Below are 25,977 nucleotides of genomic sequence, written 5' to 3'. Positions count from 1 at the left end.
TGTTTCAGGAGTGAATGACTGCATTACTTTCATTTCCTTCAAATACCAGCTGGTTGAATCTGGTGAATGTGGAACCTGCAGATAGAGGGACCAATTTAGGGACTTGAGCATCTGTGGATTTTGGTATCCTCAGGGGGTCCTGGAAACAATCCCCTGTGGATACCAAGGGACAAATGTACTTTCAAGCTCTCTTCATCTAAACTACCTAAAAATGAGCTTTCTTTTTTCTCCATGTATGTCTTTTAAACTATTACCTCAAAGTTAATACGCCCATAGATTCATCTTATTCCCTAATTAGAGAGCTCCCTTCCCCAACCATCATTATCTTAATCATCTGGGCTTGAGATCTTAAATCGTCTTTGATTTCATCTAACCTAGCTTCATTCAGTTAACTGAGTTCAGTTAATTGTTCCTTTGAAAAGCCTATTCTATATAACCACTTTTCTTCTTGATCTTTAAGTTCCTCTACACAAATTATAATCACTACCCCCCAGGTTCTCTCTCATTCTAGTGTCTCCTCCATCCAATCCTTGCTGCACTTTGCTGCTACATTTAGTTTTTTAAACAGGTATCATGCCACTACAGTGAAACCTATAGGATGGAAACACAGTCTTAATGTTCATGCCTGTTTGGCATTCAAGCTCAAGCTCTATTTCACCTATTCAACCTCTCTCCCTCCCCCAAATGCCCCATATTTAATAAATGTTTAATGATGAGGAACAAGAGCAGATTACTTGCAAGTGCAATTAATCTTCAGCTATGAAATTGTTATGGGCATGTTTGCAAATTATAGTATACAGTTCTTATAGCTCAAGATCCATAAAAATCACTTAGAGGGCTTGCTTATATATAGATTGCTGGGCCCCACCTCTAGAGCTTCAACAAAGCTATTATTAGGGTTTCTAACAAATTCTCAGGTGATGTTGATGCTGTCGGTTCAGAGAGCACAGTGTGAGAACCACTGGACTGAAGAACAGGCTAAAACCTTTGAATTTATACCAGCTGGTTGAGGATGGCTGGTGGAGGAAAAGTTTGCCTACCTTGGTTTAAATTTGCAAGGATGTGATAGTTATGGATTCTGTAAAACATTTTCTTTCACTGCCTGCTTCCTCCCACATCACAAATCCTTATGCTTGCCCAATTATTACCAATTTTACTCACCTCCTGGGCAAAATGGGTTCCCTCCCACTCACACATCAATTATTATAATAACCCAACTTCAAAAACTGGAGAGGGTGGTTATTTGATAATCTCTCTGAATTTTCATACCCCAAATTTTTTAGGATCTGAACATCACACCAACTCAAAATAAATTATTATTTAAGAGAGATTAAAATAATTAAGATTCGTAAGTCTGTGTGTTGGGAGCATGTGTGTCATCATTCCTCTGGTTTCCACAAAGAAGAATTTTCCTCAACAAATTCTGGCCTCCTATTCCACCAATTAGCATGGAGGTGAAATGAGCTGCTGAACAGATTTTTGGGAGAACTAGACATATGCAGCTTCTTTACCTCCCTGCCTTGTTTTGTGAGCCAAATGTCTGCAACTCATGCATTTGCATGAGGAGCCAGACCCCTAGATAAAAAAGACTATTGTTCAAAGTGCCTGGGGGTGGGGGTAGATAAATGTATAGTTCTGGGTTCATTATTAGAACCTCACTGTTACCTGTTACTAATAAAACTAGTATTTTTATTACTATGTGTCAATAATTTGTCTTTTCTCTTGACAGAATTCAACCAGGAAAAAAGGGTTTTATTGGGTGTCCTTAAATTTCTCAGTAATACGGGTACATTAACAGAGCTAGAACTTGAACCTTTGTGACTCAAAAGCTATGTTCCTTCTACTATACTATCCCCACTTTAAGTCTTCATGTTCATTAGGTTGAAATAGAAGTATTCATTTTTTTTTAAACAAACAGCACCAAACGTACCAATTTATGTAATATAATCAGAATTCAATAGACATTCTAGTGGACATTTGTTAATTGCCACTTCAGCATCCTTTCCCCCCAGTTTTCAGCAATAGCCTGTTTAGGGGTCTGCCCTTTCCTAACTCTCAATTTAGTCTATCCCCATTATCCAGACATTCCCCTGATCATAACGATGCTGGATTAGGAAGGTGCATGTGACTCAACAAAGGCCAATAGGTGGCAATGAGGCATCTGCTGTGGCTCTGACTTGTTTCTTCTCAGGAAACTTAAATCTGAGATAAGGAAAGTCTCTGAAAATGGATCTAACACGGCAGGAGGAAGGAAATGTGCCTGTCAGTACTGGATCATTTGAGTCCTTTAGTTAGTCAATGCCTAAACTCTGTCCTATCCATGATCTTTTCCGTAATTTGTCAGTAAATTCCTTTTTGGGGTTTTCTATCACTTTGCAACCGACATGATTACCATCAATTTTCAGTTCCTCCACTGTTTAAAGAAAGGAAGCCCAGGGAAAAGCACCAAATGCAAATAAGCCACTTTCCGAAAGTGGACTATCTGAATTGCCAATTACCTACAAATGGTGAATCAGGCTGCTGTCTATTTCTAGATCGTCTACAGCCTCTTCCACTATTTTCCTCTCTCTTCCACTAGCTCTGCTCTCACTCTTTCATTCATCTAACTGGTGGATCGACAGAAACACCAAAGACAACAAAAAAGTTTTGTTTTTCACTTGTTAGCTACAATATGATAATCAAGAGAGAGACACACCATTTGGGACTGAGATACTAATAGAAAGTAGAACATCTACTTGGCTTCTCTTTGTTCTCTAAGATTTTGATCTTTCATTTGAAGAGTTTAAAAAGAAATATTAAGTGGAAGCTGAAACTCCATAAAAGGGAAATTTTAAAGAAAACATACCTAGTCTTTGTAGGCCTCTTGGAGTCCGTAATCTAGCTCGGATCCACCACTATTCGTAGTCTTTGAGGGCTTATGTGAAAAGACAGAGGTGGTGGTTTAAGACTAGAACTGGGCAACAATAGTCACAGCCTTCAAAACGAAGAGTAAGATGGATTCCAACTGACACATAAACTTTACTGTGAATGAGCAGGGCCCCAAAAGAAAACCAAAGGATGACTATGAAGTCTCAGTAATGACTGAAACTCATAAATAGATTTTTAATAATACAGTTTCAATTCTCTCTTTCACAAAGTCACCTGACTTACGGATCGTGGAATGGTTGTACAGATATTATCTAGATTCAACAATGATAACAAGAGAAAAACCACGTAGAAAAAACTAAAAGAAATACAGCAGAATAGTTAAATTATGGAATAAAATATGGAGCTGGATGAAAGATGGAGCTCTGACATTGATTATTACTTTATATAGTAACATGAGATTCCTACAGGCAAGGCAGGAAATATAGGCTAATATAACTAAATGTATCAAAATAAGAGAACAACCCAAAAGATATTTTTAAGGCATTACTGCATTCCTAATTCCTCACGGTTCTGAACTTTTGTCAGTGATGTGGAAACATAGAAATTACATTTCTCCAATCTGTAGATGACTTGAAGCTATAGGTAAATCAGCAAATATGTTAGATAACAGAATCAGGATCCAGAAAGACAGGTGAGAATGAGAAGCTAACTTTTAATTGGTATAAAAGTATGGTCTCCTTTATTTAATTCCCAAAATATAACTGTACAAATATGGTATGTGAGAAATATAACAGTATGTATTCAAAGACAAAGGTTCAGCTTACTCAAAGCTCCGCATGCATTAACTTGATGTTAATTAACATGATGCAAGTGCTTTCCCCTCCCACCTCCAAGCTGTCTTAGGCGGCAATGACAGGAGTGTAACAACAAAGGGAGTTAAGAGATCTATTCTACTTTGCCTTGGAAGAACACACCTATAATGTGACAGGATCCTCTGTAAAACACACAGTAACAGTACACACCTCGCTAAATGTGTGAATATATGTAAAACAATGTGAACTTAGTCTGGCACTCAACACATGGTTAAGTGCATGTTAGCTATTTTTATTAAGATTTCTAAACTTAGAGGAAAAACGAATCCTGATGGTTGTCTAATATAAGTGAAGCTCTGCTATACAAATAAAGCATATGATGACTGAAAACATCAAAAAGACTGATGAACAAAAGAGGGGAACTTTTATTTGTATTATAGACAACAGATCCACCAGATTTTGCATTGGTCAGGTCTGAGTTACCATAAAATACAGTGTGAAAAATGATTAATAATGTCAAAGAAGTCAGAAAGCCAGTCCACTGAAGAAGTGGAGGGAAGTTAGTCTAGGGGAGGAATACCTCATGATAGCTAGCTTCACACACCTGAACGTTTTACAGTGTAGAACAGTCACTAGGCATATTCTGTGGAGTACTGGAAGGCACAACTGGAATGAAATGAAAGAAAGTTACAGAGAGGTAGACTACAGGCTAAGGAAGAACTTAGTGACAAGTTCTACCAAACTGGAATGGGTCTATAACAGTTAAATTTATGTCAACGTGACTGGATCACAAGGTGCTCAGATATCTGACTGAATGTTATTTCCTGGTGAGCCTAAGAGGGCGATTCTGGATGAGATGAGCATTTGAATGGGTAGATTAAGTAAAGCAGATGGCCCTTCCCAATGTGGGTGGGCACCATCCAATACACTGAGGGCCTGAATACAGCAAGCAGTGAAGAAAGGGTAAGTCACACCTGCTCACTGGCTGACTGCTGAGCTGAGACAACCATCTTCTCCTGCCCTCTGACTCCAAATTACCCACTAACCTCCCAGGTTCTCAGGCCTTCAGACTCAGGCCAAACTAACCCATCAGCTTTCCTGGGTCTTCAGTTTGGCGACGGTGGAGGGTGGGACTTCTCAGTCTCCATAACTGCCTGAGCAAATTCCTCACAGTCAATCACTATATGTATAGATTTCCTGTTGGTTCAGTTTCTCTGGAGAACTCTTACTAATAAAGGGTCCCTCAGTCAATGAGACTCCTTACTTTTGGAGTTGATGAAGCTGCACTAAAAGGATGTATGGAAGAGAGCTCAGTACCTGAAGACAGCTCATGCCCTTTTGCCTACAACTCTAATATTTAAAACTCCATTCCTGTTTTAAAAGGTTAACACCATCAGTTCTGATGCAGTAAGCATGCTTTAATACATGTACACAACTTCCTGTTCATCACTCCATTCTCCATTGGTCCTGTTTAGCTTTTAAAAATCAAGATTCTCTTTAGGCAAGATTACTTCAAAGAAAACATACCCCAGACAAGAAAAGGTATTCTTTTTTGTATATAGTGCATGAAGATCTGCTAATTTGAAGATCTGCTAATTATGGTCATTAAGTTTAGGAAAGGTATTTGATTAATTTCAACTCTAAATTTACACAAACTGTTTATAAATCAAAAGTAATTTATTTGTTAAAAACCAATCTTTTCATTTAAACTTCCATTAATCTCTTAAAATGTCCTTTGAGTCAACTAAAGATTCCCAAGCAATCTGGATTTTCTTCAGGTCACTCCCAATTCAAGATAAAATTTCAAAACTACTAGAAAAAGTTGTAGTTCTGAATCTTACTTTTTAATTTTCTAATTCTGTAACTACTTCAGTGCATGAAGTTACTTCTGATTTCATATATTCTTTCCCAAGAAAATTCAAACAGTTCTCTTAAGGTATCTACACTTCATTCAAATACTGAAATAATTTAAGTGTTAAGTCAAATTTCTATTTACTAAGTCTATTACATGTTTCAGTAAATGTTTAAAAATAAAAAATTAGTATTTACAAATGTTCTTAATCTATGACTGGTTCAACAGGAATGCAAATTATGGGTCTGGGGTTTTGGGGGCTAAAAACCTCTGAAGATAAAGACAGTTTATTTTCATTCACTTAATAAGAAAAAATTTGTTTAAAAGTTTCTAAATCAGAATAAAATACCAACAATAAACAAATTTTAAAAAGCTATCATTCTGCCCAAAAATGATTACAAAGGAATCATAGAATTTAACAGCTGAAAGGGATGCTGGAAATCAAATTCAACTGTTTATTTTATAGCCATTGAAACCAGACACTCTTAATCATCTACTTCCAAAAAGAAGAATAAAGATGTTTATAATTACAGAAAGCAAGCATTAAATGGTCACAAAATCATTTAAGAGTAAAAGATCAAAATTTAAATCATGGGATAAATCCAAACAACATATAGGTTTTAAGAAGGCTACTATCAGGGATATAACTGCACTGTACTTCAGAATGGATACTGACACTGTTAGACGCACCATTTGATTGACAAAAAGCTAAAAAAGTTTTTGACTGCAGCCTTTCAAAAAAGAACACTCAGGAAATCTCCATTTTCTTAGTTTATTTTTTTTTCTTTTAACATAAAAATTAATCAACTTCCTTTGTAGACAAGTGGCTGTGTGAAGAGGATAACATCTTTATATCTGATTCTCACTGTGGCTGCTATAGGCATTTTATTGACAGTGAGCACTATCTCATAAACTGAGAAACCCAGCCTCACCCAGCCCCACCCCGCCCTACCCGACAAGATACTAGCAGTAATCCTCCTGAAATTCTCCACCTTAAATGCTCCCTGGACTGTATAACTACTATATAACTACCCCTAAATTAAGGCCTGTTATACTGAACATTTATTTGAAGGCAAAGACCACACTTGATTTATCTTTGATCTCCGTATCGTAAACAAGAGGTACTATGCTCTTTCAAATTTCTTATACAGTCACTTTCTGCAGAAAAAAAAAATCGGACTCATACCCTAAAATTTATTATTTCAACAGTTAAAATAATTTTTGATAAGAAATGATACAAATTTACTGTAAATTACTGGATATCAAAGTACTAGCATGTAATATGACAGTAATGGTGGAAAGAGCATATGGTCTAGTATCATACATATCAAAGAGCAGACACTACAAGATTATGAGTGGTGTGGGAAGTTTCTCTTACAAAGTTTTGTTACGTTCAAAGTATTCCATTAAAACACTCTGAAGAACCAAATGATTACTTAATTGTAATGTTACTCTGGATTCACATTATTCCTGTTTTAAGTGGCTTAGAGAAAACATGCACACTTGCATAAAAGAGCATAAAGACTGTAAAGCTTGTTCAGAAAAGTAATTTATATCAGGTGAGTAAAAATGATACACACACCCAAGATTAAATCCACCAAAAAGGATTTGTTTTATAAAACTGATAAGCAGAAAATAAGCACTGTCTACAATGCCTAATTTATTAGTCTCAAAAGATTCATAAACACCATCACTGTGTCTGTATTGACTACAATTATTCCCACTCCCTCAGTAAGTTACTTATCCACCAGACTCTTTTCAGATACAGAGACTAAGTACAGTACTTAGGCCAAGTTAGAGCTGCTGCTAGTGAAAAATTCAGCATGACCACTTAAGCAAATCTCTTAGGGTGGGAGGCAAGTAGACTGGAATGGTGGAGGCATTAATTTGTTCTTCTATTACAGCTTTTAACACAGAGCTGCAATGATCTGTTTATCTCTGTCTTCCCCAATGAACTGTGAACTCAAGGCAGGATTTGTGCCATTTATTTTTAACCCCCAGATTTGTCGGAAATATACCAGGTGCTCAATGTTTATTGAATCGAAACATTCCTGTTCGAAACTTAGCTAGAAATCAATTTGAAAAACAGGTTTTATGTTCGTAATCAATGCCAATTCAAATAGCAGAACAGAACAAAACCTCCTAATCCTGTGTTTAAAATCATATGCTAGGTTCCACGAGAGAAAGCTGTAGCATGCAAGGAGTTTTCAAACCACCTTGCAAGATACATAAACTTTCCTTCAAATTCTTTCAGACAATGGAAGTTAAAAGGCATTTCAGATTTTCCCAATTAATTACACAATGACTGCTATGTGGCAATGGGTTTTAACTGGGTCCTGGATCCTTGAGGCTATATGCAAAGCAGTAACTCTGAGTTTCAGTATTTCATAAAGCCTAGAAGAAAAGATGTATTTATTTGAGAAATAATTTGTTAGGGTTACTCATGCTGAAGTAAAATTATGCCAAATCAATGAGGTAATAAATTTAACAATTAGATTTAAGGATTATAAAGAAATAAAAATCAGCCAGTAGAGGCCATTGGGTGAGAAAATCCTCAAAGCCACATCTAGCTATCACCCTCTCTGAAAGTTCCCATTTCTATTTTATCTCCGGCTCACAGATCACCGCATTTCAATCCAGCTGCTACTTCTGTGCTGTACTGAAACTACTCTTCAAGATGACCCCTGACCACTCTTGTTCCTAAATTTAATGGACACATTTAGTTGCTCTTATCTGATCTACTGGCCACCTTTGCTACTGTTAACCCCTACCTCACTCTTGAAATGTTCTGCTGCCTTAATTTCTCAGATGCATAACTCTTGTTCCCACCACAATGCCATCTCTGGTTGCCTGTTCTCATTTTTCACTGCTTGTTCCTCTTCCTGAATAATTGTAAAGGCAGTCAGTAGGGAGGGGCTGGGTGGCACTGAAATTTTGACCACAATTGTTGCCATCTGTTTTTAGATAGCAAGCAGGAGATCAGTTTACAAACAACAGTAAAAGTTTATTTGCATGTGCATTTACAGGTTCATTTTTTTCTGTTCCTCTCATATTTCACAATTTCACTATTCAATTAAAATGATAAAACCACACTATAGTAGTCTGGCTTAAAGTGTGACTAAAACGACCCAGTTTCCTTAACCGAGCCCCAAACACAGCAGTCCTCCCCAAAGCCTTTATTTGAAAAAAATTTAAAACAACTTTATTGTGGTATAATTTCTGCACAGTAAACTACACACACTTCAGATGTATAATCTGATGGATTTTGATGGATGTATACACCTATGAAACCACCACCACAATCAAGATACCTAACCTTTAGTTCATAAAGAATGTCAGCCCAAAGCAGAACAGGTTCCATAAATTGGTGATTCATCCCCCTCCCTGGGGCTGTAAGACAATTACTCTGGCTTTTGATAACTGTCATTTCCAGCACAGATTATTTGTTGATGCCAACAAAGGACTTAATTAAGGAGAGCATATGGTAAAATTTTAATGTGAATGATCCCAAACACTGATATCCTGAAGTTCACACTATGGACTTTGCAGTCAAGTCTGCTGGAATCATCTTGTCCCAAACACTGATGATGTGTATGTCTTGAAAGGCTGTCCTAACTATAGACCAGTGGTTCGCAAACTTCAGCACACATCAGAATCACCTGCCGGGCTCCTTAAAACAAACTGCCGGTGATCTTTGATCTTCCAGAGTTTCAGTAGATCTCCGGTAGGAAACAATTTAGGTTTGTAAAAACCTCAGGTGATGGTGCCGCTGCAGCTGCTGCTCTGGAGAACCACTACCATAGATAATAAGCGTGCCTGAAATCTGACTAAGGAACAAATTGCTGGATTATCTCCTTGACCCCAAATTCCCTACAAGAACAGAAGCAAATTACTCATGGTTCTTTATTATGCTGTTCTTAATTTGCATGAATATTTGAAAGCAGACCTTATTCTAAAAACTATGCTGTTAGTTGATTTTTAATACCAAGTATACTGATGGATTATACAAATACTGCAAATAATTTTCTTCTAAGTAAGAAATGTGAAGACATCCTGCTTCATTCTGAACATATTTAAAATGATTCTGAACACCCAAAAGTACTAAATTTTAACAAATTTAACTGAGAACTACAATTTAGATACCCACTTTCCCTTGCTCTCCCCCCAAAAGGAACTTATCCTTTGTTTTCTATTTTATTGTTCTATTTAGGCATTTTAGGAACCTTCTTCCTAACAGTAATCATTTCCTTATAAAAGACAGGCCTTTGAAAAGCTCAGAAAGAAAGTTCATTTTATACAATCGAGTGCAGCTTACCAATAAGTATAAGAACACATTATATCCACAGTTAAACAGGAGAACAAAATGTTCTATCATTTTCTAGCCTCACTGATTTTTGAGAATTTCAGCTATAGTCAAGAAAGAGATTTCTAAATTAAAACTGTTTTTTCCCTTCTGTTCAGGAGCTAGAAGGCAATATGAACACTTGAATGTCACACCAGCTGCTCCATCAGCCTACTCAGTTCTTAAGAGTTTCTATCCTGTCAGTTCACAAGAACCTACACTTAAATGCTTAAGGAAACAGGATGCTCATTATGTCACCGAATGAGCTCACAAAAATAAAATTGGCAATATTTAGAGAGGCATAACTCTTATCTGTAAATTTAACACAAGCTTTCTGTTTCTTAATTAAAAACTCTAAATTTCAAGGATTTAAACAACTGAATACAGAACTGAGGGCAGAAGACCTTTTCCCATTTCTTTATCTCCTTTTTCTTTATTTATATCGTTTGATAGTTGACGGTCTTTTGCAATTTCTAGCAGTGGTTACCAAAGAACAGTTCAGTAAATCAATACTTTTGCAACACATTCAAAGAATCTGCCTGAAAAATAAGGTAAGCTATATTTTTAAGAGGCTATTAGGCAAGGATCTCATTTATAGTTAACTCATCAAAGTGTAAAGAATATGGACATTAGGGATGTGCTGAACCATAACCACTCCATCACATCATGTTGATGATCCTTCAAACTCTCTGGTTTCACATCGTTCCTGACCTTCATTTCAAGACTCTGATTTGTACTCTGTGAGTGCTATTCAAGGGTAGAGACACACATTAAAAGTCAAAGTCATCATCACTTGGAATTGTTCTATTTTCAAGACTTCCTCTCTGGTACAACTTCTCTTTATTTCTCTTCACTTACGCAGAATCTCGTGTATACATTCTGACCTTGAGGCTCAAAGGCAGTTGACATCCTTTCTGACAACCTGCCTCCCAAAAAAAGCAAACTTCCAACAGTCTGCAACTCCATTCTTGCTCTTATGTCTCCCTTGCTTTTTCACTCTCTGACTACACCCGGCCGGTTACCTGGCTACCCCTGAACAGACATTACATCTGGCCGAGTAATGCTGGTTCAACTGTTAAAAGCTGAGTTCTTAGTTTCATGAGAAACTTGTTTTTCTCAGTCATATATGATCCACTGACACATCTCTAACTTCTGAGCATCTTCCTTTTTCTATTCCAAGTCTCCTACATCACTTCAGCTCTTACCTCCCCAGGATAAGTCTACTCCAAGACCTTATTTCCCTGACTGCCGCTGCAAGCCACAGATCCTACTTTGTCCTGGTTCCTTCAGCTTAACCTAACCATAAAGACTATTCCCTCCTCCTCCCCTAAAACAAGCCTGTCCTGGATTTTGTGAACCAAACAATTTAGCCTTTCCCTCCTCTCTTTACTACACATCTTAATAAGGTCTATCCTCAATGCTTCTTCCTGATCATCTACTCTCACCCTGACCTGGGAAACTGGATCCATCCTCAGACCCCTCTGTTGGCTGCTTGTGGTGATTAATGATCTCAGGTGTCTTCTCAGTCCTTATCCTCACAGGTACTTTTGAGTCATTTGACAGTATTCTTCCCTCCTACCCAACCTTATTGCTTACTTAGTCTAGGACTCAAAGCAATTCTCCTCAGTCCACAATTCCCTGGCTTTTAAAAATCTTTACCACTCCCTAAATGAGGCTGTCACTCAGGAAACTATCCACAGGCCTCTGAGAGCTACTAATACCACATCAACATCATGACCTATATACATCTAAGGCCTGGACCAAGCTCCAGGCCAATGTTTTCAACTGTTAACAGACACTTTCATTTGAGTATCTTGCAGCAAATCAAACTCAATCACCAGTATTACGCTTATCCTCCCAAACCTGTTGTTTCCTCTGAAGTTCCTATCAGTCCCAAACATGTGTGAGTAAGCCCTATGTCCAAGGCTCTTTCTTCAAGGAGTGTACGGCCCAAATGGGGGGAAAACACAAGGATGCCAGCAAACACATTAAGTGTTGTAGAGAGCATTGCAAAAGATTTGGTGAGCACACAAAGCATAAAGTGTTGATGGGGATGTGTCTTTGAGGAAGGCTTCACTGTCTAGTAGACACCTGGACTGAGGCAGGGTGGAGCAGGGGGATGAAGAACCCAAAACACAGAGGTGTGATTGATAGCACAGGAGAGTAAGTAGGCAGCACAGAAAAGAGCTGATATCATGATAAAAACAATACCTCCTTGTACCTCTGGAAGGTTTCTTAAAAGTTTATCTTCTCTCCTCAGATACAACTTAAGCTTCCTGAGGGAGTAGCCACAACTTGTGTTCCTCTTATAACTCTCTTATAACTCTTACAATAAATTGCTTAACTGTTCACTAGAACAAAAATGAATAACTAAACTGTGGAAGATCAACACAATTAGAATCCTCAAGCTCCCTTTACAGAATATTTAAACAAACAGGCACACACACAAAAAATAACAAAACTTCAGGTGAATATAGTACTGAGGGAAGGAAAAAAGCAGATTTCAAAAGCTCCTGACTTCCAGTTTCTTTATGATAATTTCTTATTATTGATTTTAAATGATTTAAATCATCTTGAGAGACTTGCATCATCTTTTGAGAAGGTCAGAACATGTTTGATTTCCTTTTGTAGCATCTGCAAAAAGTAAAATAAAGGAATCATGAAGAAGGCTGGAAGGAATGAGTACACTTAAGATGGTAATAGACACTGCGTAACATCTAGTCCGTGAGCATCTCCCTTCTGTAGGTCTTCAATAAAACAGATGTGGGTATCGACAGCTTCAGCATGGGTGTGAGGTACCAAATCAGCATCCCTCCTCTCTTCCTTTTGTTTCAGTATTGCTCTCAGAATCCTCACTTGCTTTTTCTTTGGACAAGCTTGTTGTCATTTTCCTGAATGAAAGCTGGCCTATTCCCTTTGCCCTTCTAACTTCTTCAACAAACAGTTAACATGCCCCCTCTTCTCTGACCCCATGACATGACATGGAATTATACTAGTCTATTTCTCTCTGTTTCTGTAGTTTTTGAGCCACTATAACATTCAATACATACTATAATTACTTGTGTACATGGCTTTCTTCTTGATTAACAGTAAAGTCTGAGAGCAAGTTGGTCTTGCTCATTTCTGAATCTCCTAGTGACCAGCTACAGCTACAACACCTTGCCCACAGAAATGACTCAATACAGGGTAATGGAACTAAACTGGAAAACACATGGCAATGTACTGGACAGTGGTCCTTCAGTAAGACCCACCTCAGGTGCCGGCAAATGAGACTGTCAATGCCAGAGAGGTAGATTCTTTCAGCACTCAAGAGGATACCTGGCCCAGCACAGAATCAGGACTATGATGATGGCAGGTGCCTAACTTTTTAGATTTTATTCCAGCACTTTCCTGTACTTGCTGGGTGACCTTGGGCAATTTACCCAGTGTTTTAGCTTTCTCACTTATAAAATGGGCTACCTTGTAATTTTGAAGAGGTTTAACTGAATTAATACAAGAAATATCTTAAAATCATCCCCATATCTTAGTGTGTGGTATTCAGAAGTACTCAAAAAAAAAAAAAAAAAAACAAAAAAAACAACCAGCTATTTAGTTGTTATAATTAGCAGTTAACACATTTTTAGTTAGTTTCCAATAAACTGTCCTATCCAGAGTATATTGTATAATACTTAAGTTAGCCTGTGGATATAAAGGCACATAATACATATTTGTTAAATAAACAAAGACATTAAATGCAATATTTGAATGTGATATCCTTATATATAATGATATCTACCAGCATTTAAGAATTAAAAAGCAAGAGTGTTGTATCATATACAGAATTTTATAAGAGCTGATCTACTATTCAATTATCTATTTTAGAAAGAACAGTAAAGTGACACCTCATTGGGAGAAAAAGGTTTTCTTCCCACAATTAAAATTAAATGATTAATTTAAAAAGATTCTTCAAAACTTTAATAATTAAGAAAACTAAACACCAACATGGAAAACTCTTAATTACAGAACATTCAGGGGGAAAACACAGACCTGTATCTATACATCCAGTGATTATAATCATTTAGAATTCACATACTGTAAATGAACAAGAACCAGAAAACGTGTAGATGAAATAGCTAATTTATCAGAGGAGCCTACAGATTATTTTCTTCCCTAAATGCTGTAGGTGTTAGTTGAGCATTATGAGAGCGATTTATTTGCCTTCAATAATTAGGCATTCCGACTTTGATCTATGAGAATTACACTGAAATTCTAGTGCAACAAAAGAATCTGCCAACTCTGGTACTGATGCACAATATCCTTTCTAAAACTGAACATTTTAAAGTTAATGGCTACGATCTAGGATATCACGCACAGAACGTACACTGAGCAGCAAACACTGGTTTAATAACAAATAAAAAATGCACCACGTAAACTATCAATCAAGGAATTACAAATAGTCATTCATATGTTCAGTGCTGATCTGAGCAAGTAAGAGAGTACATGTAAAGAGAAGAGGAAAAATGGTATATTACACAAAGGACACAAGCAGACATGCAGCAGAAGAACCTTCTCAGAACCTGATCACAGAAAGAGAGGGATAATGGTACAGCCCTCTGCATTTAAAGAAAAGGCTTCAGGACTCATCAATAGACTTAGCTTCTCATAAAAGGAACTACTGGGACCACTTGGAAAGAACTGAATTTTAAAATCAGTGTATTAGGTTAAGCCATGTGACACTGCCATTTTTGCATGTGAAAATCAGTAAAATAGCAGCAATTTCATATGGTTCAACTAACATAATCGATTGAGCAGAGAATCCACACTGAGCATCCTAAAAAGATCAAAATGGATCCCAGGACCTAAGATTGGGCATTAGGTAGACTGAATGAGTCAATTTAACTTACTGAGGAAAAAAAAATTTAACAGTCAGAAATGGGCTGGTCAATTATGAAAGCACAGGCAAAGGATAATTGTTAGAGCAGCAAAAGGAAACCTGGCCTTTCTCATTCCAGCAGTGTTTAGGAGAGGATTATAAGCCACAAGGAGGTTCTGGAGTATCTGTATTCTAACTGGGAAGAACTAGAACACTGACAGAATCCCTGTGGCAGGTACTGTGCTAAACACTGCACACTACACTCTACCTAATGCTTCCAACACCCTACCAACAAGGCTCTGTTATTACCCATATTGCCAGAGAGGCAACTGGTCTCTGAGAGGTTAAGAAAAGCCTGACTCCATTACACATTCCACACATATTATGCCACTTGTTCTGCCAACATACCCACTAAGCAACCTTCTAATTATAATGTAGCTTCCCATGTGGCAAAATCTATGGGGAAGAGAATGTGCCAGCTAGGACTTGAGAATCTGCTTCTCATGGTAGTAATTTTTTCCACTGTAAATTAATATATTAACATTTTGATTTTTATATCAATTTCATGAGGCTTTGATAATATGAGCCTGATCCAAAAAAAAAAAAAATCGATTATCAGAGTCTCAGACCCTCTAGCACGGCAAACCTACTAAGGGGTGCAATCCCTCTCCCTTGAGGGCCCTTTGGGGGACAGCCAATCCTCATTCTCCCAAGAGAGGGGATACCTCAACAGTCTCTTCCCTTTTGAAATCTCTGGAGTACAAACAGGTAACAATGAAGTGACCGGATTCCAATCCTGACTTTGCTGTGCTAATATTTAATCCTTGCTCTCACTTTTTTTCATGGATAAATGGAGGAGCTGAGCCCAGTGATCTTATACCCCTTTCTTATCTAGTACTAATGGCTGCCTACCCCATGAAAGAGTCCTGCCTTGCCCAACCATGCACACTTTCTAGTTTTTTATCTATTTCTCTTAACGTTCCTTCCGGTGTCCCTGACAGGCTCCCCCATGCACTTCCTGCCTTTACACCCATCCAGGTAAAGTCTGGGGTCCTCCACTCTTATGTCACCAGCACTCAACAGTCATGACTCTAGATTTGTCCTTACAAACACTACCTGTACTTCCCATTACCTGACTACTGTGGATTACATAGAGTCTAGCATGATCATTTATACATACTTAAGGTATTGAAAAGCTATGCCTTTATCTGAAGGACCCACATGCAATTCAATAGTCTTGGGTTCAGAATTATAACTGGATATTAGTATTTTCTTTTCCAGGTTCTGTCTCGCTTCCACTTAGTTTACCCACCAAACTATACTTTCAAGCTTCATTTCTCACTCATCTCCAAAACCCTGACGGCAATTTAATTTTCAGTTATAACCTCAAGCTCAAACCTCAAAACTCCATTCCTATTACCAATCCCCAAATTCCTCTAGAACAGACTTTTCCAAACTGGTGCCCTAGAGAAGGCTATTTTACCATATGTTAAGAGCTATGATGTGAAAAGGTCAGCAGGGTAAGTAGGTTTCTTTGGTCAGACTTTGCAGAATCTACAAAAGGGAAATATTATATGTAGCATTTCCTGAACTTATTTTTAACTACTGTTTTTTCCCTCCATGAGCACCTATTAATATCTCCTGGAAACACTATTTCACAGAATATTTTAGGAAACACTGTTCTGTTGTTTCATCCTTCAAAGTATCGACCACTTAAACTCAAAAGCACCTCTGATTTCTCATTCTCTCCCCAATATCCAGTAAGTAGCTAAATTCCTTTTCCTTCCTAAGCGAATCATTTCCATCTTTTGTAGTCCCTTTAAAACACTGAATTTCAGACCTTGTCCTAAGAGTGACAGATCATGTCTACAAAATAAGTATTAGATATGTTATTATCAACCCCTCAAGGCTGTCATGAGGATTAAAAGAGAATGAATATGGTATCTTGCAGAATGTGTCTTCCAAAAACCAATCAACATTTCTCCCTGATAGCTGGAATCTGTTCTCTATTACGGCAAATTTTACCTCAAAGCTGGAGGATAGCCTTATCTTCTTAATAAAGGCAGCACTGATCTTATACATATCAGTCCTGACTGGGGACTTTTAAATGAGGTAAATGAGAAATGCGGATAATATGAACATGGTGTGAGTAACAACAGTGGCAGGGTGGGCGTCACTCATAGCACTGGGTCACCTTCCCTTCAAAATACAATCAGGAGTTATAGAACAGGTAACAACTTACAGCTAGTTTTCTCATTTATTCAAGCATTTTAAGTTGGGTTTCTCTAACTCTGTATCTGTAAAATGTGTACCTCCTCAGCTAGCCTGTAAGCTTCAGAAGAGGTGAAGACTGTCATTCATGGACTCCTTTACTGACATTAGCATGAAAAGAATAGGCATGTAAACATTTTTCCTCATTCAAGGTGTATTTGAGTGCTTGGTGTTGGAGACACAGTGGGAAACATGACAGAATCCTCCCTGTCTCCACACAACTTACGTTCTTTTCTAGAATATATATCAAACTACTTACTAATTACACAATTATTTCATTACAATTGTGTTAGGTATACAGTGGTTGATTTCCTTTGAACCTTTGGTTATTCAAAGTTTGGAAGAAGAGAAGTGGGCATTAAGCTCATAAGGGTTCAGAACAGTATGTTTCATTAGAGCCTTTTGGATTAGCTAGAAAATAAAAAATGAACACAGGGTATTTAGGGGAAGACAGGGGTGGCTAAGTGGGGAAACCACTGGCCAAAATGTAGCATTAAAAGCAGATTCTTTGACATTGCACCTATGACAGCAAAAATACCTCAGAGTACTATCTCTGTGGCTTGTTGCCAAATGTAAAAGAAAAACCACCCAATTTTGAATGTCTCCTACACAGACAGCACTGTGCTATCAGTTTTACATGAAGTTGAACAATAATGATGATGGTAACGATACTGATAACTGACATTCCACAGTGTTTCATGGAACACCATGGCCCTACGAGATTGGTACTGTTACTTTCCACTTCACAGCTAAGGAAACTGAAGTGAGGTAGGGTAAGCAATTTGTCCAAGGTTATGACACTGTTAAGGGCAGGGCTGGGGTTCACACTCAGGCAGTGCGGTTTGGTCCCCACCACTTCTCCCTAACTGCCTTTGCATATATATATTCACATATATACTGAGGTATGGTACCAGACTTTTCTGAGATGTTCATCTATTCGGAAATTCAGCATATATAACTAAGCTGTCACTAAAATTCTCTGGGAATTTTAATTCTGAAGGATCATATATTGAAGAGATCAGGAATTTTCACTATTATCAATATTTACTGCAGCTCATTATGTGAAAAGCATTATACCACAATTATAAAAATACAAAGAGTCTATAAAAAGGAAAAGGTGCTATCCAGTTTACAAACTAAGAGGAGAATTCTTCATTCAAAACAGTAAGAAAATCTCAATTTGTTCTACCAACTAAACTCACGCTTTTCACAATTAGACATACATGTAACAGTATACAGGGAGTCATATTACATAAATGTCAGTGTATCTCTTTCAGGGTCAAAATACTGGTCTATTATGAAGGATGACATACTTGTATCTGAAGGCAGCATTACTACTCTTTTTTTAAAAGATACTATGCTGACTTTGAGAATATTTCTGTTCTTGTTATATTAACAATGAGCCTAAGGAGAGCAGCTTTTACCCACATAGTGGAGTATATGGTATGGCACAAGGTAAGCACCTGAACGTTTGGTAAATGAACAAAAGGTTCTATTTAACTATAAAGCTAGAAAAGCCATGCAAATGTAAAATTTGTACCCTCCCCAATACTGCTGTCATATAACCTACAACTGAAGCAATGAAGTGCTTTTACTACATTCCAGAAAAGTAGCTCCCCTCTATTCAAGTTCATAATCATGAAAATATTTCACATGATTCAACCATTAGTTACCACTATGATAAAACAAGTAAGAAAAGGGTCCTTCCCAGGCTGCCCCAGAATCTATTTCGGTTCTAGTGGTAAATGTGCTGTTATCTTTCTGGGGGAGATACTGTTTGTTTGTTTGTTTGTTTGTTTTAATCTTAAAGCCCTAACTAGCCAGAACTTATTTTTAGGTATGATTATTTAAAAAACAAATAGTAAAAGGCTCCAGGAAAACAGTGCTACTTCAAGAATACTTAACAAATCTATTTTGGCCAGAAGAATTGTTTTTACAACCTCAGAGATTTATTGTCATCAGAATGCTTCCTCACTGGAGGGAGAGGGTAATTAATAGAGAGGTGTTAGCTTTGAAGGCAGCTGAACTTGTTTGCTTGTGGGTGTCCAGAATGTAAACCACAGACTCCAAGCTGAGGGTGGGCAGTGGGGCAGGGAAAGAACTGCAGGGATGGAGGACTCCCTGATCTCCTCTCCCACTGCAGGAGCTCTTGGGACTTTCTAGGAAGTACACATTAAAGGGCAAAGACCAAAGGTTTTTGATTTACTCTCAGCAATGTCTCCTGATTTCACCTTGGATGTACAGAACCATATAAGGCATTGCAAAAGAATTACAGACATGGTTTATACAGCTGATGGTTGGCAGAACTACGGGTGATGTATTTTACTGACTTTTGTGGCAGCATCAGATATAACTGCATGTGACTCAGAACACTCTCTTAAAATTTTTAACATTCTCCTAGAAAAGATCTGAAAAATAAGCATTTACTATACTTCAATTTTTAAGTAAGAAAAGTGTTTCTACTATTGCTGTTTTTGCACATATTATTTACATTAAAAGGATAACAAAGTGGTATGCAAAGTCGGAGGAATACCAAGTCTTCTCTAAGTGAAGACATCATGTGTACTTATCTAAAGGTAGAAAAATTGCAAATAGTCGCAGCTTATTTGTTTTATAGCTGTTGCCACATTTTATATAAAAGAAAATTTCTGGCTCCCACACTCCTATAAAATAATTACCCTTCTAAATTCACATTTTAAAAACAATTAGAATTCCCAAATTTACAAGGCAGCCATTTATTATTACTATAGAACACAAACAAAAGAAAAAGTATGCTTTAAAAAAATAAAGCAGTTTCAAATCATGTTCTCCCCTTAGAAGAAATCTCTGTAGGAACTAGTATCCATTATGGATCAAAAATTTTTTTAGAAGTCTCTCTCAAAGACAAAAAAACAACTCCCCCACCGGAAAAAAAAAATCATAGAGCTTGTTGAAAAGTATTTCACAATTTTGACTATTAAAAATAGTTCATATATCCAACAGAGCCAAGAAAGCTACGCAAGGAGCTGCAGACAGCAGCCTTCTTTATCACTGCCAAATGATACTGAATACAGACCCTGCAGGATATTAAACACCTTGTATTTTTCATGGATCCAGGGCCCAGCTTTTGAGGTATTCCTATGCAGAGCCCAGCTGTTTTGAGTGATTTATCCACAGGAGTTTAATTTCAATTGTGTGCTGGTAAGTGGGAGGCAGTGATTATACCCTCCCCAAATCTTTCTAGCACACTAATGAACATTTTAAGGAACAGTTTCCAACTGAGATTAATTTGCCCTTCAAATATTCTCCTCCTAACTCACTAACGGCAATATCTGAATCAATATACTTTAAATGGAAGAATACAGGATGAAGTTATAATAAAACTTGTGCTTTATTCATCTGAAGACTGAAAATGACAGAGAACAAGTGTACTCTCTCTGCGTCCTCCCCTACTATCTTCACAGGGAAACTGTCCAGGAAGTAACACTTCTTACACTTCCTTGAAAATATATCAACACATTCCTTCACCTCTTTCTGCTCTATTTCTGGTACCAAACCACACCAGTGCTCATTTCTCCTTCTCTGTAGTACCAGCAAATCTTAAGTTCACCAGAGGCAGACTACCAGTTAAACTACTTTCATCCTGTCCATTGTTTTTCATCAAAAACCTCAACGTAGATTTAACAGACACACAATTTTCAAATGCCACAACTAGAGGACATCTCATATGCCAGATGGCATGCTACATGTTCACTTAGTGGGACAAAAAAGGAACAAGATGAAATATAAATAGTAAACCCTGCATTCAGAATTTCTAAGGTGGGGGGAGCCATAAGTACACAGAAATTTATAAAAAAAAAAAAAAAAACAAAAAAACTAGCAGCTTTTAGTTCACTACATATTCAACCTGAGCCTGCCCACATTAACATTACATGAAATAAGGAGGGAAGGCAGCAGTGACCTTCAAAGTTGCTGGAAGAAACTAATTCAGAAAAAGCATTATTTCCCTGAATAGGTCTTTGATACTGAGGAAACCTGGCCAGTTTTAGAAGTACTTGATTATATATTCGGCGGGGGGGAGGTGCTGAGTGCAGGACTTGAAAGCACTGAGAAGAGCTCCCTTTTTGTGTGGGTCAATGGCTAAGGAACTTCAGGATGAAGTCACTTTCACAGAAATCTAAATTCAGGTGCCTTTATGGGAAAGCATAAAACCACCCTCCTATTTAAAAAAGAAAGACAAACAAAAAAACCATCCTCTGTTATTTTGGCAATCAAACAAAAGTACAGGTAAACACAACTCTCCACAACCTAATTCAGAGAACTGAACACTGAAACTTTATTTTAAAAACCGTTTATAGTTTTCCCAATTATGGTTACAGAGACACTATTATGCATTTACCCTTAATGCTGAAATGGTCCTTCCTTATAAAAACTTTACTCTCACAGCACACGGATCAGAGATAGAGCATGTAAGGGGTACCCGCAGGTGCATTTCCAAGATCAGCTGAATTTGCCCATACCTTCCTCAAGAGGAGTGGAGTGGTGTGGGGGAGTTACACCATTGTTTATATTTTATCAGTAATGAAAGAGATTATAATTGAAATAAAAATCATACACACGGGCAAAAACTTCCATTCATTCCTCAAAATGTGTCCTTTGTGTGCTAGGCTGTACTTGAGGGACCCAGAACTCAGTGGTGAACATGACTGCATTCCTGTCCTAATGAACTTTGAATTCTACTAATTATGTGTCTCCTCCTTCTGTTTTATAAGAATGATAAATACACAAAAGAAGGACAGTGTGCAAGGGAGGGGCACTACTTTGGTGAGGATGAAAAGGAGTTCTTGAGAGTGTCCTCAACACTGACAAGGAAGAAGCCTCAAAATGTGGGGGAAGAGCATTCCTGCTGGAGGGAACATGAAGGTCCTAAGGCAGGAACAAGGTTGAAACATCCCAAGAGGCAGAAAGAAGGCCAATGTGGACAGTGCACAGTGCATGATGGGGCAGAGGCCACTGGGGGGTGAGCTGGCAGAGCTGGAAGGTAGGCCATGGTGGAGTTTGAACATTAATTACAGGGTGATATCGTCTGATTGGTGTTTTCAGCTTATACCGGCTTCCATGAGAAATGGACCATGGTGCCAGGAAAGGGAATGAAACTTAACTACTTCTGTCCATTTTTCTTGTTTAGGTAAGGAAATGAAAGTCGTAACAACTCCAGAACACTGGAGATGTCAAGGATACTGCATCAAGCAAAATCCCTAACCTTCTGACTGCCCCCTCATCTTGCACAAAGTAAAAGTCTGCGTGAAAGACTTTTAAACACTGAGTCTAGCAGTGAATAATGATGATAAACAGGATGATCAGTCACCAAAAATAATGGTGACTAACATAGTGCCTTTTTTTTTTAACCCCACGCTTCAGACCACAGTGATTCCACAATGGAAATCAATCTCTCTCTTCATGGATTACAAAAGGATTACACTATGTGACTCTAGAAGTTTCAAAGGGCTGTTTTTTGTTTTTTTCCAGTGGCCATTTGTCCTTCATTCATGTTTTCTTCTAGTAGGTGGACAGAGAAGAACCTGAATGGAATTCAGAGATGGCTAAAAAGACTAATAACGAGCCGGCTAGTCAAGCCTTGTTCCTTCTCATTCCACAGTGCTGCTGTTCATACTACTTAGCTTTCCAAAATGGTCTTTTCCTCCTCACCTGAGACTTTTGCTATAAAGCCAGCTTAAAACTACTGCTGGGGAATGAGAAGTGGTAAGAATGCTCATTCACACACAGTAAGGGTATCATGCGTTTCTCCAATACATTTAGACAAAATAATAACAGCTTTAAGACGAAGAGCATGCCCTCTGGCCACAGGGAATAGGAAGCTATTTTGCGTCTGTCTTACTAACACAAATCAAGAGTTACCTTAAGAAGCAACTGAACCCATATACTGCCAGGAAAGCTCAATATCAGCTGTGCAAAGAGTCAAAATAAATTTGGCATAAATTCTTAAAATTTAAACAAGTAACTTTAGAGGTATATTTGCAACTCTATGGGCTCCTCATTCACATATTCATAGACACTGTGCTGGTCAATATGCCAGGCATCCCTCAATACTCCGTGAAACAGGTATTTTACAGGAATCATGTAAAGTTCTTCTATTCTTAAAGCAGCTAGCCAGTAATACCAACATCTTCATTTTCCATTTCATATTGTCACTTCTATTCTTTTTGGCTTGTACCTCAAACCATCTCTTGGTTTATATTCCTGAGGTCTAAATCTGCTTAAGGCACTGAAAATAGTCCTTGTTTCAGGCTCTCAGAAAAAAGTGAACATTACACTGACTTTTAAGTCAAGTTCAGAAAAAGGTATTGAAGACTGTTCTACAGCAGGGGTTTATGAAAATCGCCTACAGCTTGTTTTTGCAAGGTCTAAAACTAAGAATGATTTTTAAAATCATTTTAAAGAGTTAAAAAAAAAACCCTATATGCAGCAAAGACTGCACATGTTCTTGAAAGCCTAAAATACTTAATGTCCGGCCCTTTACAGAAAAAGTTTGCTGATCCCTGGTCTAAGGCAACATTTCCCAAAACTAGCTCTGTATCCAAATAATCTAAGGGCTTTAAAAAACAAAAAAACACACAGTCTTATACCTCACTCCACACCAACAGAATCAGAGTCTCTAGGACTAGGATCTAAGAATCTTAATTTTAAAAAGCTCCTCTGGAACTTCTGGGTCAAGGGGATAATGGTAGTAGCCTGAATCCCAATCTCCTTCTCCAAAATATATAAAATCACAAAGAGTGCAAATAAAACCACACATGACCTCCAGTATTACTAAGAGACAGAATACCACAAATTTCAAATTACCCACAAGAGGAGAAATCAACGCAAAAATCCAACAGTGCTTCCACTGCCTTTGCAAACCTGCTCCCAAAAGGGTACACTTGAGAGACTCTGAAACAGAGAAGAGACCAGGGGACCCAAACAAAGCACAGACAAAATCACCCACAGAAGAAGGAAGTCCAACACCAAATGTCAAAATACTCAACACTGGAATCTGGTAGTTCACTTCATCAGCTATACAGAAAGGGACTGAAAGACAACAGTGACAAAAACGCAGGCTCAAGCAAGAAGTACTTCTGGGGAAGAAGATCAGTAGAGAAGGGTGGTGCCCCTTGGAGAGACAGCAATGAAAAAGAAAGAAAACTTAAGGATCCCGAAGAAACCAAAGAGAAAAAGACATACAAATTCCTCCCTAATTCCCTTCATATTGCCATCATTCATTAAAAAAAAATGTCCTTCACTATTTTGACAGAAGGCATTTAGGAATGAAGAAACTTGTCTACCAAATGCTTAGGAATAGGGATGGAAATCAAACCAATTCCATAGAGAGCTACTGGAGGAAGAAAAAAAATGCAAATCACATTCCACCTAATGAACACTCCCCACAAAACAACAAACACAACACACACCAAAAACCATGAAACACTAGGAAACTGTAAAGCAGTATTTCAAATTCAATTAAATATCCTCAAGTATTCAAAAACATTAAAAACAAAACCAAAAATCACCTAGAACCAAATACTCAAAAACTAAAAACAGAAATGAACAAAATTCCAGGAAGAAATGCAATGGGAATGGATCAGTCTCAGAGAAGGAATGAAAGAAAAAAAGATAAAACCATTTCTGAAATCAAGAATAAATTACAAAATGCTCAAGAGAGAATGGATATGAATGAAAATCTAATAAGGGACATTGAAGAAAAGGCAGAAAAATAAGAGAATGAAAATGAGATAAAGAAAGGAGTAAAAAGGGTCAGAAGAGAGTATGAAATTTAAGGCACACAAAGGATCCAACACTATGTAACTGGAGTCCTTTAAGAAAAGAAAAACAATGGAACAGAATATTGGAAACTATTGTTCAAGATATAATCTTTCCAGAAATATAGGAAAATTTAAACTAACACCCTGAAAGGGTCCACTGTATACCCGGGAAAGCTAATCTACAACAATCTACTTCAAGACACATCTCAGTAAGAACAATGGAATTTAATAACAAAGGGAAAAATTCTCAGAGTAAAAAAATCAAATCACTTTTAAAATAAAATCAAAAGCCAAAAAAAAAAAAAAAAAAGACAACAGTGGAGCAGAGCAGTATTTTCAAGAAATTTAAGAATATGGAAGCCAAGCTCCCCTTAAAATATTAAGTCTACAGAAAGAAAACAGTTGTGAACACAAGAACTCAGAAATACAATATACACATGCCCTTCCTGAAGAATTTGCTAGAAGATGAACTTCATGCAACCAAGGGATCCTTGGGAATCTTCAGCAAAAAAACTAAGGGTGAGCATTTAATATATTTAACTACAGAACTAAGACAAAGGTGGGAACATGATTAAAAGAACAGAATGTACCTGTTATACATGCTGACAAAGTAGAAAGAATGCACAAATATACTAAAATGAAATGACAGAGAGGAAATAACTATGCAGAGGAAATTTCAAAAAATAGACTGATAACTTCCATGTAAATAAATCTTAAAGCTAGAAGAAATGGTTAATTTCTTAAGAAAATACAGCTTACCAAAACTGACCACAGCAGAGATAAACAGAAAACATTACCAAAGAAAAACCTCCACAAAAGAGCACCAGGTCTAGAGGGTTCCATGGAGGATTATACCAAAACTTTGGAGACCAGAGTCTCAATGCTACATAAATTGTTTCAGGGAACAGGAAATAAAGAAAACTCGCAAGTTTCTTATGAAGCAAGTATAACATTGATATCTAAACCTAATAAAGATAGAATAAAGCTGCAGACTAGTATCACTTATGAAAACTGGTGCTAATATTTTATTCAGGATTTCTGTAGACTTCAACACCACATTAAAGAAAAAATAAAGTGATATTTATACCAGAAATGCAAGGATACTCCAGTATCAGAAAATCTATTAGTTAACATAAATAAATGCTTAACATAATAAATTTTACCTGTCTATATCTCAATTC

General features: G+C 37.4%; 1 protein-coding gene across 4 annotated transcripts in view; it reads right to left on the bottom strand.

Moving 5' to 3' along the window:
* The window catches only part of ATP2B1 (ATPase plasma membrane Ca2+ transporting 1), a 115,599-nt gene that overhangs the window by 62,400 nt on the left and 27,222 nt on the right, over positions 1 to 25,977 (bottom strand). The gene's annotated exons all lie outside the window — the stretch shown is intronic.

Source organism: Camelus bactrianus, chromosome 12 (assembly GCF_048773025.1).
Source record: "Camelus bactrianus isolate YW-2024 breed Bactrian camel chromosome 12, ASM4877302v1, whole genome shotgun sequence".
Lineage (NCBI taxonomy): Eukaryota > Metazoa > Chordata > Mammalia > Artiodactyla > Camelidae > Camelus > Camelus bactrianus.
The sequence above is the reverse complement of the archived record's forward strand: the minus strand, read 5'-3'. Positions and strand labels throughout refer to the sequence as shown.